At 30.9% G+C, this 16,977-nt stretch overlaps 1 protein-coding gene across 6 annotated transcripts in view; it reads left to right on the top strand.

The window, feature by feature from the left end:
• The window catches only part of LOC130452815 (protein phosphatase 1 regulatory subunit 3B), a 107,468-nt gene that overhangs the window by 48,427 nt on the left and 42,064 nt on the right, over positions 1–16,977 (top strand). Inside the window, exon 1 of one of the 6 annotated variants that reach the window (XM_056792328.1) lies at positions 375–393. The exons of 4 other annotated variants lie outside the window; for them this stretch is intronic. The gene's annotated coding sequence lies outside the window, so the exon portion shown is untranslated. Of the gene's footprint in view, positions 1–374; positions 394–11,319; positions 11,359–16,977 lie in introns of those variants that run through there. One more of the 6 variants, XM_056792320.1, reaches the window with a different exon arrangement.

Here is a 16,977-nt window from a genome sequence, read left to right as displayed (position 1 = left end):
AAAAATATAAATAGAATCAAAAAAAAACACAAATAATCAAAACCGGTTTTTTTATTTAATTGTTATTGATTATCTAAAAAAATGGAAAAGAATAATTGACCAATTCTGATTTGCTGACGCGTTTTCATACTGAAATCTCTTGATCATATTACAAAAAAGATTTTTTCTATCACTACAATGCGCTTGCTTGATCGTCCGCTGTTTTTACACAAAAATAAACGGAACTTCGTTACAATTTATTCATATGATAAGTCTCCCCCGACTACTATCTGTTCCTCAACTTAAAATAATGACTAGGTATAAACCAATTTCAGATAATTGAAGAAGGGGTGGCAGAGACAAACACATATTTTCTTCCAATTGGTCAGTAGATGGTTAAAAAAGTCGGACTAAGTATGTAGAGTTGAAACATATTGAAAAGTGAAATATTTGTTAAATATCATATAAAATATGTAATTTTATAGATACTTTTTGTATTTTGTGTTTATAATTAATTTTTCTCGCAATATTTCGAATCACTAAGAGTAAATCACCGTTTTATTAGGGACATCATTTTTTCCTGTTAAATTCAATTAGGAAACTCCACCAACAATTAATCATATCAACGAACAGCTCAACGAAATATGACTTGTTAACAAAGGGGACGATTCGTAACATCACAATTGGTATTTAGGGCCAATAAACCATTTTGATGTTCCTTTATTAACGGTATAAAGTATATACTTGACGTTGGTATTCTTAGTAAGTCTAAAGCATTTTATGTTTTCTAAACGATATGGAAATTACATTATACTCACAGATAGTAACAAAACAAGTACAAGCACTAATTGAATCCACTTTTTAATTTCCAAACAGTTGTCATCCTTGAATTATATTTTCGTGAAACAAACAAATTTGAATGCATAAATATTCATATCTACATAGAACTTACAGAATATCAAAAAAACGACAGCAATCTATTAACTATTTTTCGAATGTAAGAAATTGGTGACCAAATTTTCAGTATTTCTCGAAAATTTGTGCGTTTTGAATTTCCCACTTTTTCACACGGAAAAGACATCACTGCTTCTGTCACATGTCATCTGTCATTTATGTATATATTTGAACATGCTGCGATATTGAGAAATCATTGAAATTACCTGATGCCACAAAAAAGGTCAACGTGGGATAAAAAAATGCTTTTACCGTAAATGTCCATGAACTTATTTGTTGTATGAGAGTCCTTATTATGTCTTTATTGATACTTGAATAAGTTATGGAATTTTCTAGCGGAAACAAAACTTGTTGTTTTCGCCCGACTGTAGTAGGTAAGCGGTTAGTATAGTCTGAAAAACAAGTAAATTGGAAACTTGTGGAACATCAGCAGAATTATTTTTTCTGATAAAAAGTGATTAACTCCCCCTAAGGCTTGAAGTTTGTCCTTTTAGCTTCCAGTTGCCACTGGTTGATCACTTCGTAATATTAAAAAGTTCTCACTTATGTTTGATATACTTGAACGAAACATTTAAGCATAAATACAATTTTTCTTAATTTTGTAAATTGCTTGAAAGCTTACTTTCAGGCTAACTAAAATATACTACAAAAATACTCAGTTTCAGCTGTAGTAATTCCATTGAAACAGATCTAAAAAATATCTTCACCATTAAACAAAAAAACACTACAAAACAACTAAGTTGGAATTTCTGGAACATTTTGTACGTCGATCAGCTGTATTTGTAGATTGCCTGATTTAGTTCATATTTTACTGCGTTTGATAGCTCATGTTTTGAAGAGAAAATGGAAAGAAGTTAATTTTGTGTGCTCATAAAGCATTAATTAATGAAACCTCCACTTAAATCAAAGCTAAGTTTGACAATCTTCATAGAACGATTGGAAAATTTAGATTGAAATAAAACTGTGCTAGATTGTAAAAACCATCCCAATCGACCCCAACCATGTGGGACAACTTAACAAGTAAATTCTTCGTGGTTCAACCATCATATATATACCAATACCAATAAAATTATACCAATTTATTGGATACATTTAAGTGGAATAAGGATTAGCATTGGCATTAGGAAATCAATACATATTCAGTTTCTGTGTCAAAAATCAATTATACCACGAATTGCTCCCTTAACCGCTTTATTATTCTTTTATAACCTCGAGTTTGTAGATCCAAACGTACAGTTATGGCTTGACTCAACCAAATTGCCTCAAACTACAGCAACAGCAACAACAAATATTTTTTTGGTAGTGATAAAAAAGTCGAAGAAACATTTGATAAAGTAGATGTAGCAACAAGGCGACTACTTTCAATCTGCCAAAATTGCCAGTCTTTAACGCGACTTCGTACAAACATTTATAGAATTTGCTTTAGTTTTTCCTATTTTTTACCTAATATTATTTCCATTATATGATTTTTTAAATACGAAGTATTAAATTTTCTAAGCCTAGTACCTCAATTATAAAAAAATCTGATCAGTTTATTTACCCTACATATTTATTTACTAATTGAAAATAGAAAATTGCTTATTTCACATGAATCTATTTTTGACGATATTAATTAGTTACTTAGTATTCAATAGCAACGTTGTCCAGGAAAGATATAGATATTGTGATACATGAAACTTTGCCTTCAGTAACTAAAACATTTCTGTTTTCTAAGCTCTTAACAAGCGATCATGTAGTGGATGTTAGATAGTGGTATTGTAGAGACTTCAACCGTCAATCACTTTTCTTAAGATTTCATTTGATATGCGAAACCGTGAGCTTATATTTTTAATTGAAAACTAACCGAGACAATCAACTATTTTTAAACGAGTGGAGGTGAAAGTTCATCGTTATCAGTTGAAGTGTTTTGACTCCTCAAATAATTCACAATATTAATATTCTCTCACTGGTTTCGTACCAATTAAAACATTTTTATAACGCAATTTTTTTAAATTTATTAATGAATAATGAATTCAAAGGAAGTATTTGCCAACTAGGTGATAAGGTGATGTTGTGTGGTTTTGGCAGTGAAATACCAAAGTAAACTCTTTTCAATTTTTATTTGAATAACAAGAAAATTTTCTGTTTAAATTCTAATAGAAAATACAATGTTCAATCTAAAATAATACTTATAAATCGGATTAAATCTCAGTGGCAGCAAATTTTACCTTGACAAATGTTCTTTTAGATTATAAATATGCAAAAAGTTTGAACAACAAAACTGCAAAAAACGTCTGCTTTTGAAACAACTTTTTAAAATAACATTAGTGTGATCTATGCATATCTTTTAGATTTAAAAAAAATACAGCGTCATTCGTAACTACCTAACCTTTAATTGGACGGACTTACGTTCGTTCCATTTTGAAAGTTATTTTTTGATTCCCTTGAATTTAAAATTTTATAATAATTGAAATTTTGCATTTTTTGGTCAATTGATGTAATTTAAATAATTTCGAATTATTGTAAAAGTTACGGTTAGAAGTGTTAACTGGATAAACAAACTATCCAACTATCTTATTTTGATGGAAAATATTTTTTTAACTAAAATAGCTGCCAGTATTTGTTGGTATATATACTTATCCAGCTAGTTTCACCACGAAAGTACACACCATAAAAAAGAATACAAATCAACCAGGGTTGTTAGATTATTTATAAACTAGCACAGTAATTGGATAATTTGTGACGTTTATATTTCTAGTAATGTAGAAAACTTACTCGTTGGTTGGTACGTAAATAAGCCAATTCTTTGTAAAAACTGTCAGCTAAAATGGAACAAAACCAAAAAGGTATTGTGGTTATGTACATAATGATGCCCCAAATATAATTTTGGAGTCTACTTTTTTAGTGTGGTTCAAGTATAAATTAATTCTTAAAAAAATCTTCGGCGTTAGTCTCTGAAATGATTGGTTAAAATTACTGATTTGCGAATCGAGACCGAAGTTGGAACAAAACCAAAAAGGTATTGTGGTTAAACCAATCATTTGAACTCTCGGTGTCAAATCGATCTTATCGACTTATTAAAATAAGTCAGGTTAAAGGCGCTGAATGAAAGCAAGCTAGACAAGTAGCTAGGCAACTATTGGAATGATTTGCAGACTTGAAATCCTTGTGTCTTGTAGAGCAGCAATGGCCCGCAATGTCCAAACCAGGTATGTAATCTCTTATTGTTTGCTTTTCTTTCTGGCAGCAATATATTTCATAGTATTATTAAGGAATTTGTCGGAATGTGACCTGAATGCCAAAAAGTGAACCAGAAAATAGAGAATAAGTTGATCTCTATGAATTGTAGATGAATATCTAGAAAAAATTGAAACTAGAAACTGCTGATATGTTAGATTGCCCAATCCAGAGGTAGACCGAATTCTATTGAATCACATAAACTTATTGGATGTAATCATGAGTCTAAAATATGAATTTTGCCGAATTGAAACTGTTCACGGTGTTTTTAAACAATTAAAGTTCCAAAAAGAATTTGAAATATGCAAGCAAAAATTTATTAATAAACATTTATTATATAATATATACATAATTAGCGCTGCAGGAAAATTTTAGGTAACCGGTTCAACGCAAGGTTATGTCTGCTGTCAATGTGAAAAAATTGCACAAATGAAAAGTGTAAATATCTAGCTTCGGTATATACGTCTAACAGCATGTGCAACTTGCTCCAAGAGATAATATTTTCTTTTTCGTTTGAAATGTATTATAACGTATATTTTTTTATCACTTTTGCTTGTTTTTTTTTTAACTAATATTTAAGTAGTAATAGCAACTTAAATTTGAACCTATAAATAAACTTCATTTCTTCATTATTTTACTATCCTGAATTAAATTATTAAACAAGGTTGACTAGTTTATGTATTAACCATCGGGTTAGTTATTATACATAACTAGTTATCCCTGGTTCATTTGTATACTTTTCTTGTGGTTTGTACTTTGGCGATAAATGTTGTATAGTTTATAAACTTGCTGGGTGGTATACAAACCAACATATTCTGGCAGTTACTTTAGTTAAAAAAACTTTACCGTAAAAATAATAAAACATTTGGATAGTTTGTACATTATCCAGTTGGTGTATAAATTAGCCAAGTGAACGCTTTAACCGTAACATTTACTATGTACATATTTTGAAAATTTTTCAGCTCACCAAAACTAACCATTACTCCACAACTATCACCGCTTTGCAAAAAATATTTATTTTCAGTTGGAAATTATTGCGCTTATTTTAATTAATCATTCTGGCAAAAACAAAATAGAATATTAGGCACAAAACACACATACATTTTAAGTAAGTGTTCTAATAGTGCAGTAAATGAAGCTTTTCACCTCCGAATTTTTTGAAACAGAACCGATTTACTTCAAATTTGGCACATAGTTAGCGAAAAGATTAAAAATTATTAGTGACATAGCCCCATATTTTTAAATAATAATGCCATAAATATATAGAAACTCAAATTCTAAATAAAAAATAGTTGAAGAATTTTTTCGAGATATCAATAGTTTTTTAGTTATTCACGATTGAAAACTTGGAATTTTGAGTGAAAAAACCACGTTTTTAAAGTATTTTTCGCGATTAACTCAAAAACTAGGTATTTTCTTAAAAAAAGTGTAATAAACAAAATTATAGTATATGAAAAAACAAAGAAAATTTTTATATTCTATGTCCAATACAAAGCAATATGTGATTAGTGAAAGGAGATTTATTTTGGGGAGAATAATCGAATCCATAGGTTCAACTTCAAATAACGGTTAATTTTACGTGCATAATGCTTATAAAACTTTGTGTAGTACTCCTACCTACCTTTAAAATGAGCATTTATAAAAGTAAATTGAACAAAAGTTGAAGAAGTTATATTCAATATAAATTGGTCGCTCATACTTTTTTAAAAAAATGAGCAGTGACACCATAATTGAAATTAAACGTAATCCTTATACAATTTGTTTTATCTTATTGTTTTTCAACAATCTTGAAGTTAGACCGGTTTAGAATACGTAGTTTTGGAAAAATGTACGATAGAAGTTAAAAACGTATTTTTTATTTTTCAAAAAAAATTACCATAATTGCATAATAACTCTGAAACTATGAAAGATACGTAAAAAATTACAGGAAACTAAAATGAACTGTAACTTGGAAAATAAAGGAGATATTACCGTTTAAAGTATCCACTTTGGTAGAAAAATGGCCTGTCTCGAGCCATTCAACCCATTCCATTAAAAAAATAAAGGGCTCAAAAGATTTTTAATTTACTTGCAAACGCAAATTTGGTTGGGCAATAAAAATATTAATCCAACCGATTAGGGAATGGTTAAAATTGAAAATTATTCGAAGCCCATATATACAAACTGTGAACCCACCTGCACCTCAAGAATTGCCGCAGATGATCTGCAACTGCAAAAAAGGGTGCGGCGCTATTTGCTGTTGCATAAGAGTAAGAAATTATTATTTCAAATTATTGCACGCAATTTAATCATTAAATAACGGTTATTTTTTGACACGTTTGTAGGTCAGAGGTGGTTTTAAAGAGTTAAAGTGAAATCATTTTGTTAAAAAATGTTTATTTCGAATAACTAGCACCGTTGAGGCGTTCCAATCTTTTAGATTTTTAGGGGTCGAAAGGAAAAAATTCTTTCATTACCTCTAAAATCGCTTTTATTTTAAATAATTCCACGACTTAAATATATCCAATCCTCAAAAAGTAATATTTTGTCATTATTTTTTGCATAGGGGTTGGTTTTAAAGGTTACATAAGGGGTTATAAACATCAAATATACAATAAAATACGTTCGAGAACGTGAAATACTATTTAATATTTTTTAAGGTTTTTTTCACTTAGAGGTAGTTTTGATTCCTAAAATAATAAAAAGCTTCAATCGGGCTTATGTCACTTTTTATATTGAGCCTAAGACGAAATTAATTCTAAATTTTCATGCAAATACATTCAGTTAAAAAAAATTCGGAGATTGCACCTGATGTTAATCTTCACTGACTGTACTATAAGTGAAAAATAGATTAGAAGTGATTAAGTTACTCAATAGAAATCAAAATTTGTAGATTCAATCACAAACAAACAAATACCAAAACAGATGTAATGTAAATAAGCGCTACCTCGGGTACTATTAGGCCTGACGCAACTATCCCAGATACTTGCTGTGACCATATATACATTTTTTTCCATAAATTGTTAGCCATATCCAAATAATTATTGATCAAAGTATAAACACACTCAAAAGATATGTGTTGGAAATCTCCCCTGACTCAATTAGGAATAAATATAATTAATTGCATTTGATTAATGACACTATACGATGTGGTGTAAAATAAAATAAAAATTTTATCGAATACAAACCACGGAAAACGCAATTGAACTATTGTAGATAAGAGAACGTTGTGATTAATGACCCATGTAAATGATATTTTATGTACATAATGATGCCCCAAATATAATTTTGGAGTCTCTACTTTTTTAGTGTGGTTCAAGTATAATTTAATTCTTAAAAAAGTCTTCGGCACTAGTCTCTGAAAGGATTGGTTGAAATTACTGATTTGCGAATCGAGACCGAAGTTGAATTATTCATGATTGTATTGAAATAAAAATATTCAGTCGCAGTAGTTTCAAAATTATATGTTATTAACCTCCTAATTTTCACCCTGACTGTCATCTAATTACAGTTATTATATGAATGCCGATTTCGAATCTGATGTAATCGTTATCAATTGTTTCCACTTTCTCGCTTTGTATATTATTGAAACTTTCTCATTTTCGACCCTCGTTTTTGTTTTTGATAACAAAATTCGAACAAGATTTTTTATATTCTATAATTATTTTGGTGCTGAGCCGGTACTTGATGATTGATCAAGATTGATCGATTTTTAAGTAGAAACAGCTATAAACCGACTGGAAGTACATGAAAATTACCTCAAATTTGATATTTTCCAAATTTTCATCCGACCAACCATTCGTGCTTACTTGCTATATTTTTTTAACTCCATTTATTTACAATATGTCCTAGGGCAATGAGCTGTTGTTGTGAAACTGACTTGCGTAGTCATAGTATTTTCCACTGATAGATTATGGGAGATCAGCTTCATCAATTTTGACTATAGAACAAAATTCCTATGAACATAACATGGACTGAATTTGATTCGGTGACTTAAGGCGTCACTGTTTGAGTCAAAGCTGCATCTTATTTGCAAGTTCTTGAAACGCGATCACGGGATCACCGTGGGATGAAATATGACTGTGTCATCAGCGAATGTCACCATTCTTGGCTTGCTTATTACTGGTAGGTCAGCTGTATAGATTCAGTTCAGAACCAGTCTTAAGACACTTCCTTTGAGACTCAAGATAGGGTTGGTTAGAGATCAGTGAGTGTGTTAATGTATTTTACATATGAATCTCTATTAGTAAGGTAGAATATCAGTAATTCGTAATAGGGATGAGATTGCTTTTGTCTAAGGTTTGTGTGATGATGAACTGTTGATCAATAGTTTTTAACTTCGAAATTTCTATTTGTTTTATTGCCTTCTCAATTGTGCCATGTTCCCTTCTGTAATCGAAAATGGTGTTGCGGTTTTATTTTTAGTTCTTTTAGAATGAGCTTTTGAATTCTTACGTAGATTTTTTGAATACTTTAAACAAGATGAGTAGCAAGGTAAAAGGTCTGTAAGATGTTGATATTTCACTTATTTTGGGACCATTATTATCTGGAATACTTTATAGGTATTAGGGTAGTAGTTAATGTTGCATTAAACAAAAATTTTTGCAATATGTCCTATTTGTTTCTTTGATTTCAAATTTTTTTATTTTATAAAGCTGTAGATCCATTTAGTGTGGAGATTGACATATTTCACTTTCTTCATCAACAAGTTGCAGATTGAGTTACAAAAACAAATGCTTATCTTGTCACTCCTTGCTCATTTATTATGACAATCCTCAATTCATGAATTGCGGTGTATATGTTACAGTTAAAATGACCACTGAATTTGTTAAATATGATAAATAAAAATATGAAATAACTTATCATATTTAACAAATTCACCGGTTAATTTATAAAATTCCCAACTCGTAATGTGATAAATTTGGGTTATTTTGTAGAAACAAACCAAATCCATATTCTATGGGAAAGAGTCATTTATTTGCATTAACATTAACATTAGACATATTAGACTGTTTCAGAATTACAAAGTTTTTTACATTTGCACATCATAATCACCACAAAATTTGTGAAATATCCAAGTCGTAATAGTAAATGTGGTATCATGACTTATTGGCAGTGTTTGTGATTTTTTTTATTTAAATCGTCTTCAAATTTATAGTTATTCATTACTTTATATCTAAGATAGATAGATAAGATAGATAAGGAGGATTTTTGTAAAGAGGGGGTTGATTGGAATAGGCCCTGATATAGGAATATCTTCTCTGCAGCTACCACAGAGCACTACCTCTGTGGTAGTTGCGTGCGGTTGTGTTTGCCTAACTATTTCTGAAGGGAGATTTTGGTCAGAAAATAACTAAAATGAAGCTTGTAAGTAAAAATGTCTCTTCTCGGGCAGAAATTTTGGTTTTTAGAAAATTTTGTTTACATCAAATTTAAAAGGGGGCAGGCGGGTACAGCTGCGGCTGCATTATTCCCTGTCGTCGGCCATTTGGCAGGAGATCCGGTTCACCAGGTTGCAGGGAAACCGCAGAAAACCTGCAACACCGACGATTACTTTATATCTGTAAAAGTAATACAGATCCTCAACAACATCATAAAATATAATTGGAGGGAAATCCATGCCAGAAGCTATGCCTTTTATAAGTATAAGATCATTTTCAACACTGATGGATGGTCAGATTTAACATCAGATTAAAATTAACGAACCCTGCTTATTGGGCCAGTAGAATAAAGTACAGGTTTTTTTGTAGATACTACCTAACCTAACCACTGTTTGTTTCCTTAGTATCCATAATATTAAGTAATTTGGAATTAATACGCTCAAGGATGCCAACTATTATTCAATGTTTTCTTTTTTACGAGGTGGTAGCGAAGACCGTCTATATGCAAAGAAATTAGAACTACTTCTAAAATCATTTACCAAGCAGCCAAGCCGCGTAAACTGAAAGAACTTTCGTTAAATTCTTCATTACGAGTTGGGGGTTTTATAAACTTACCGTTAAATTTGATAAATATGAAATAATTTATCATATTTACCAAATTCTTGGTGATTATGCATAATCACCGAATTTATTACTTTTACCCGTAATTTTAAATTTAAGTTCTAGTTCTTTTAGCAATCTTGTTATTTTATTGCATCAGTTTTTTTTTACTACAGTTTTTGTTTTCTGACATTTTTCTTTTTAATTTGTGTTTTTATTGATTAAAATGAATGTAGATCTTTTTTCAGTTTAGTATTCATGTAGTCTAACGGGGTAAACCAGATTGCCTCCTGTGTTTTTTCCAACCGCTAATTCTATATTCAAACCACCAGGATTTAAATAATTTCGAAATAATTCCCAGTTAATTTGTGTAGTTTAATAAAAAAAGGGTGCTTAACTTTAGGGAACTCTAGGGAACTTTCGGCAGTGTATATTTTGATGTCAATTACTTTAATGATTCCGAAGTCGATAAGGTTTATTAAAATCTGTAGGTTGGCTTACCTGTAGAGATATATATTAAGTCATTTGTTGCTCTAAATAATTATTTTCCTTTAGTTACTCTTGCCCACCAGACTAAATACTTAGCATTACTAGATAAATTGTACCAACCACTTCAAATATACAAATCTAATTAATTTTCAACTAATATTATTAATGTATCACATCATTTGAGCCGTTTCCTGTTAGAAATTTCTGGTTAAGCCCTTCGATTGCGAAAGTCCTGGCTGAGGCTCTTTTAATGGCAGTAGGAGCAGCGGCGCATCGAGAAATCTAGTTTTGGAAAGGTTTTGTTCATTTTCGATAATAAGCAATAAGAAAAAATTTACTACAATTAGAGGTTAAAAAATTTTTGTTTTATAGTAAACAGTGTCAACACTATTGTTCTAAAAGCTTTAATATTGTTTCAAGTCGAGCTTTCCTTTTATGATAGATAGGAATTGGCAGCAGTAGATAGAATTAGATGCATCCGAATACAAAACACTATCAAAATAAGTCTAAAATTAAATATTAGATGCTATTTTGAGGCACTTTATCTGTTATGATTTACGTTGAAAATAGAAATTTACAAATTAGGAAATAACCTTATCAATTAAATTCTTGATCATCATAAATATTCGTGATATAGAAAAGTTTACAACTGACCTTTTATTGTTATCAATTTTGTTATATATTCACCAAAAACGAGGTATCATTGGTTAGTTTTAATTAACAAATAGATGCAGACATTTAAATAGGATTTGCATTTGACGTAAGTAAATTTTGAATAATTACTTTTGTGAACAATATTAGTAAAAATAGAATTCTTTGTAATTTGGGGAATGAAAGTACATGTTGAATCCCTGATTTTAAGTTATACTCCATAGGAATTTTTCTATACTTTCCCGGAATTAACTCATACTTGTGAAAATATATTATTGATTCTGGAAGTAAAAAATATACAGGCATGAGAGTCTCACGGAACAATGCCACTTTAATAAAAACATGAGAGAATGGAAATATTAAACACCTCCCCTTTTATATTTGCTAGCATTCAACTACTCTTGAATTGAGCTCAGTTCATGCGCGTGGAAATATTCCTTTCTTATTTTATTTGAAAAATACTGTTAATTCAACTCGATGGTCATTGAAGCCTAGGGATTTTAACTCTAAAGTTACTTTGCAATTTCTTTACTCATTTCAAAAAGGTTTAGTAATATTATTACTATTTTGGAATTTTGAAATCGTTTCTTAGGTGATTATTAGACAAGCTAATTTTAGCTTATTAAAGCTTAAAGGAATTTGTCCAATAATTGTTTTTTTTATCAATCATATTCTATTGTCCAAAATGGAATAAATCACTTTGTTTGTTTGCTTAAACTTGAATATTATTTATCCTTATCCAACAGATATTCTCCGATCTAAAACTTTAGTGTTCTAACATCTTAATATCGATTATATAACTGAATGGTTTTCTGGGTTTTGTCTGTTCAGGGTAAATCATGATTTCTTTTTAATATTTAAGATATCCAGTGGCGCCTCAAATCGAAACCTTTTCTGATAAACTTAGACCCACACCTTTATACTGCTCATGCAGGGACATATCGATCTCTCAGGTCGCAATGTACGTATTATGTCTAAATTTAATCTAGTCTACTGGATATAGTGCGTGCAAGGTAAGAATAGCACATCCAGATTTTATCGATGTGCGCAGTCGTGAAAAGTTTATGCGGCGGCGTTAGAAATAGAATCACGATAGAGAAGTATTTTTGATGTTTAAGTAAGACATGTTATTTGTTATGGTATTTAAAATTTTAAGTACACTTACTCTATTTTCACACCATAAAAAAATTGACCACTGAAAAGATTTACTATGCAAGTATGTGCCTTAGACCACTCGACTGATATAAAACTTTTGGAGTTCTTGATCTTAGAGAAAGTTTACGAAGAGTTGTCCTTCTTCAGATACCAAATTAATAATGAAATATCTCCTGCCAACATTCTTCAGACCCTACTTGAATTTAAATCATAAGTCTTTTCTATAAAACTTTTTCCGATTGACCAGCATCGATTTCACGAAGACATCGCAATAAAAAGGTTATGCTACTATATTCACGACATCATTTGATTTTTGATAACTTCCACTCCTCCTGATCTTATATTATTGCACTTAAATTTCGTAAGACAATGAAAATATTGGATTGTTAATTTTCATCGTCATATAACCATGTTTCTGAGAGAGAAAAATATTGCTTGAATTGATGGTTCTGGTCACATTTTTCGTAACACTCCCATTACGCATTTTTACTCAAATAATAAAGGATGTATATTAACGAGCTCATTTACGTTCTAATTCTAATTTGTGTCTTGCGAAAGACTTGTAAAGCTGCCATTTCATTCAAAGAAAGTATTATAGATTTGATTCGTATTCTAGCTTGTATTATTTGTATGCATATGAACCCGAAACAAAATAACAATCGACTGTATGGGTCTTTCAAAACGAGCTAAATCCAACAAAATTTTTTCGCGAACCAAGCACTTCGAAGCTAATAGTCGCTTGTTTCTTCATAATTACTGGACATGCTGGCACCGTTCCATAAGGGCCCTTTCACACCAAACGAATCAGAATCACTCCGAATCAATTTGAATCTGATTGACCAAGATTCGGCTTCGAGCGCTCCGTTTAAATGTGAAGGGACTCTTTTCCCGCCTTCAGACCGGACGAATCTGGTTCAATCAGGTTAGATTCGAGGTCGCACTTGATTCAACCTGTCAGATTCCTCGTCCGGTCAGTCTTGAATCAACAACCATACGAGATGGACGTGGAGTTATTAATTTTAAAAGTTAAAGAAAATAGTGCGATTTATGACGGATGAAAGGATTTTTATAGATTCAGGTTGATTCAGCTGGTGTGAAAGAGTGGAGATGACGAATCAGATTCAACTTGATTCGGAGTGATCCAGATTGATTCGGATTCGTTTGGTGTGAAAACGGCCTAAGAGTACCATAGTACGGTCAATTCTGAATGGTACATCAGGATTTGTTCGCCAGAAGTCAGAGAAACCAATCACAGAAAATGAATCTTTCTCCACCACGACATTGCGAGCTCTTCCCACCTCAGTTCAAACAAAAAACGTTTTTGAACAGTCAAAACATCGAATTTATGGGTCATCCGCCAATTTGGCAACCAATGATTTCTTCCTATTTCCGCAGATCAAAAATAAATTGCTATTGTTCACGTTTTTCTACACCTAAAAAAGCTGTTGATGCATTCAAATTACATGTTACGTAATGGAGAATATTTTGAAAAACAAATTCTCTATAATTATTCGAACTGCTCTTTCTCGATATTGGCGTTGAATTTCTTCCTTGTTTCAACGTATAAGCGATTGCGGACTTGTTAGCTTAGTTCTACGACTTGGAATAACCGTATATCTAATGATGTTAAATCATATGAACCTAGAAACTAATTTTTAATAGATACATAAACGAAAATTTACCCTGTTTATTAATTCTTTATTAATTTCTATAGTTTACACATAAATACTTATCAATATCAATACAGATCAAATCACATTACCGATATTTACGAAAGTATCATCCGTGGAGAAACGACCCAGGTGGAAATGATTGATTTTAAAAATGTGTAAACGATAAATGTTCACAGCCATATAATTCTTTCAATAAATTTCGTTACTCTAATATGCCACATTCGCTAATTTTCGTGTGAAACAAAAAGAAGCCCTTATTTCAGTCAATGTTATAGTTGTACTGAGTCGTTTGAGTCGCAACAGGCATTTATACCAAAAGACTACTCGGTAATAGCTATCGGTTACTGGTATTCTCACTTGTGTAGCACTTTATTTAATATCTACACCTCTAAAAACAATAGTCAGCAGGATTGATAATAGTGGATAATATGTCAGCAGACTACATAGGCCTGGAAAATAAAAAATTCACTTCATTGTATTTTACGTCAAATGAAATTTTGACAGATCATTATTTACGTTAAAAAAATAAGGAAAAAAAATCAGCAGATAGTCCGCCGGTGGAAAAATCGTCAGCAGGGTAATTGAAATCGCAAAACAGGTATTTAACTGTGGTGAAAAACAACCAAATAAATTATTCAACTGAAAACTTTATCCCTGATCAATATTCTGCTGACCCTTATTTTCATTCAATATATTGTTTAAATAACTTCTATTATTAATTTCAAGCGGGCTGATATTAATTTAGTTATGAAAATATTCCTTTTTATTTTCACTTTTAGCGTACCTATACTCCACATACTATTATTCTTCTTGCTAAAAACTGTATCCCTGACAATATTCTGCTGACCCTTTTTTCATTCAATATATTGTCAAAAAAACTATTATTCCAATAATACCAATTGCTTTGCAATTTTTCATTTATTGTATGCAATTCTGCGTCACTCGAATATAATAAATTTTCTATAATTGTTTTAAAACAAAAAAAATTCTTTCGAAATCACATTCATTTTATTTAATTTTTCGTCAATAATAGTATAACTAATTACATTATAAGAATCTTTAATAATCATTTACTTCCTATTCATCATTATCAGAACCTTTCGATGTCTTTGATTCGTATTCGGTGTCCTCACTGCTGTCATAGGAAGAATCAAGTGCACTTTCTTCTTCTTCTTCCTTATTTTCTCTGCCGTCTTCTCTGTTGGTATTTTCAATTTCTTCATTTTGTACATTTACAGTTTGTTCGTCTGGTTCAGTGTCATCTGAAAATAGGAAAAAAAAATGATGTTTTCAGTTGCTTTTTTTATCGGTTAATAATTAATTTTTGATAGAAATTGATGAAAAGTCGTTAGTGCCTACAGAGTTATGAATACCTGTAATGTTGGTGATACTTGGTGGAAGTTGATCACCATTGAACCATTTGAAAAGGTAGGTATTTATTATCTTTTTCTTCCCATCCGTAGTCTGTTGGTGAGAGCTATATATGCTGTGCGTAAAACTTGTTGATGTAGCTCCAATTTACACGGAGGAAATGTTGCTCCATCAACTGTATTTTTGAATGTGAAGACATCTGTTTTTAAATTCATTTTATAAATTTTCGTGAAGGTAGCACCTCGTGCTATATTTACATCATTGATGCTCTTAAAACCATACAAACAAACTCTTCAATAGATTTGAGGACTTCTTGTACATCACAAGTGTCAATTTTATAAATATTTGAAAAAGCTTTTATTTAAGACGGCGAATTTTTCAATATTTTAAAAGCAACAGGGATGTAGTAATGAATACCATCAATCTATCATTTTCTTTCGGCAGTTGTTGTCTTTGTTGCTTCTTTTTATGTCAGAATGTTTGAGGGAGAGAAGAATGCATGCAAGTTCCAAAATGACCGTATTTCAAGGTCAGTGGAATTTCTAACGCCATAGGCGTAGAAATAGTGTCATAGTTAAAGATAAATTTATTTATATAAATATGTATTTAATGAGAATATTCTTTTATAAAACAAAAAAAGTAATATATAAAGTATATAAATAACATACTATTATTTGGTCTATGATTTGGCGGTAAAGCAGTGAATGCTTTTTAACACTTAAAGAGATACTTTTGATACTCGTTTATCACCTCGGGAACTTTAGTTTCACTCATTGACAAATTATATTTTTTTCGAAAATTTAAAATACCTTTTTAAAGAATCAGGTGAAAACGATTTTAAAGTGTCATTTTTCTTTAAGCAGAACACACACAGAACGGTTTAATTTCTTTCGCCATTTCGAATGTTTCACTTGTAAACACGTCAAAAGCAAAGACTCAACTGAAGGAGTGGGAATGAGGCTTATATTAGTTAACTCCCAATTTTGTACTAAAATGGATCCCTAGAAGTCCTAACGGTCATAGGTAAGGACTCTGGTAATGTAAGTAAAGATGCGCAGGTAATAAACATGAGAATTCGTTCGAGTCTGTGCAGAAATGACTTACACAGAAACTATATAAAATATTCTTTTTTGTGTTCATTAAAAAACCCCTCATATTATCGTGGTAATTGAAATGAATATTTTTATAACTAAATTAATATTAGGCCGCTTGAAATTAATAATAGAAGTTATTTAAACAATGAATGAAAATAAGGGTCAGCAGAATATTTGTCAGGGACAAAGTTTTCAGCTGAATAATTTATTTGGTTGTTTTTCACCACAGTTAAATACCTGTTTTGCGCTTTCAACTGCCCTGCTGACGATTTTTCCACCGGCGGGCTATCCGCTGATTTTTTTTTCCTTATTTTTTAACGTAAATAATGATCTGTCAAAATTTCATTTGACGTAAAATAAAATGAAGTGAATTTTTTTTCCAGGCCTATGTAGTCTGGTGACATATAATCCTGCAGACTATTGTTTCAATAATTA

The sequence above is a fragment of the Diorhabda sublineata genome, chromosome 1 (assembly GCF_026230105.1).
Source record: "Diorhabda sublineata isolate icDioSubl1.1 chromosome 1, icDioSubl1.1, whole genome shotgun sequence".
Lineage (NCBI taxonomy): Eukaryota > Metazoa > Arthropoda > Insecta > Coleoptera > Chrysomelidae > Diorhabda > Diorhabda sublineata.
This window is presented reverse-complemented; position numbering and strand designations above follow the sequence as displayed.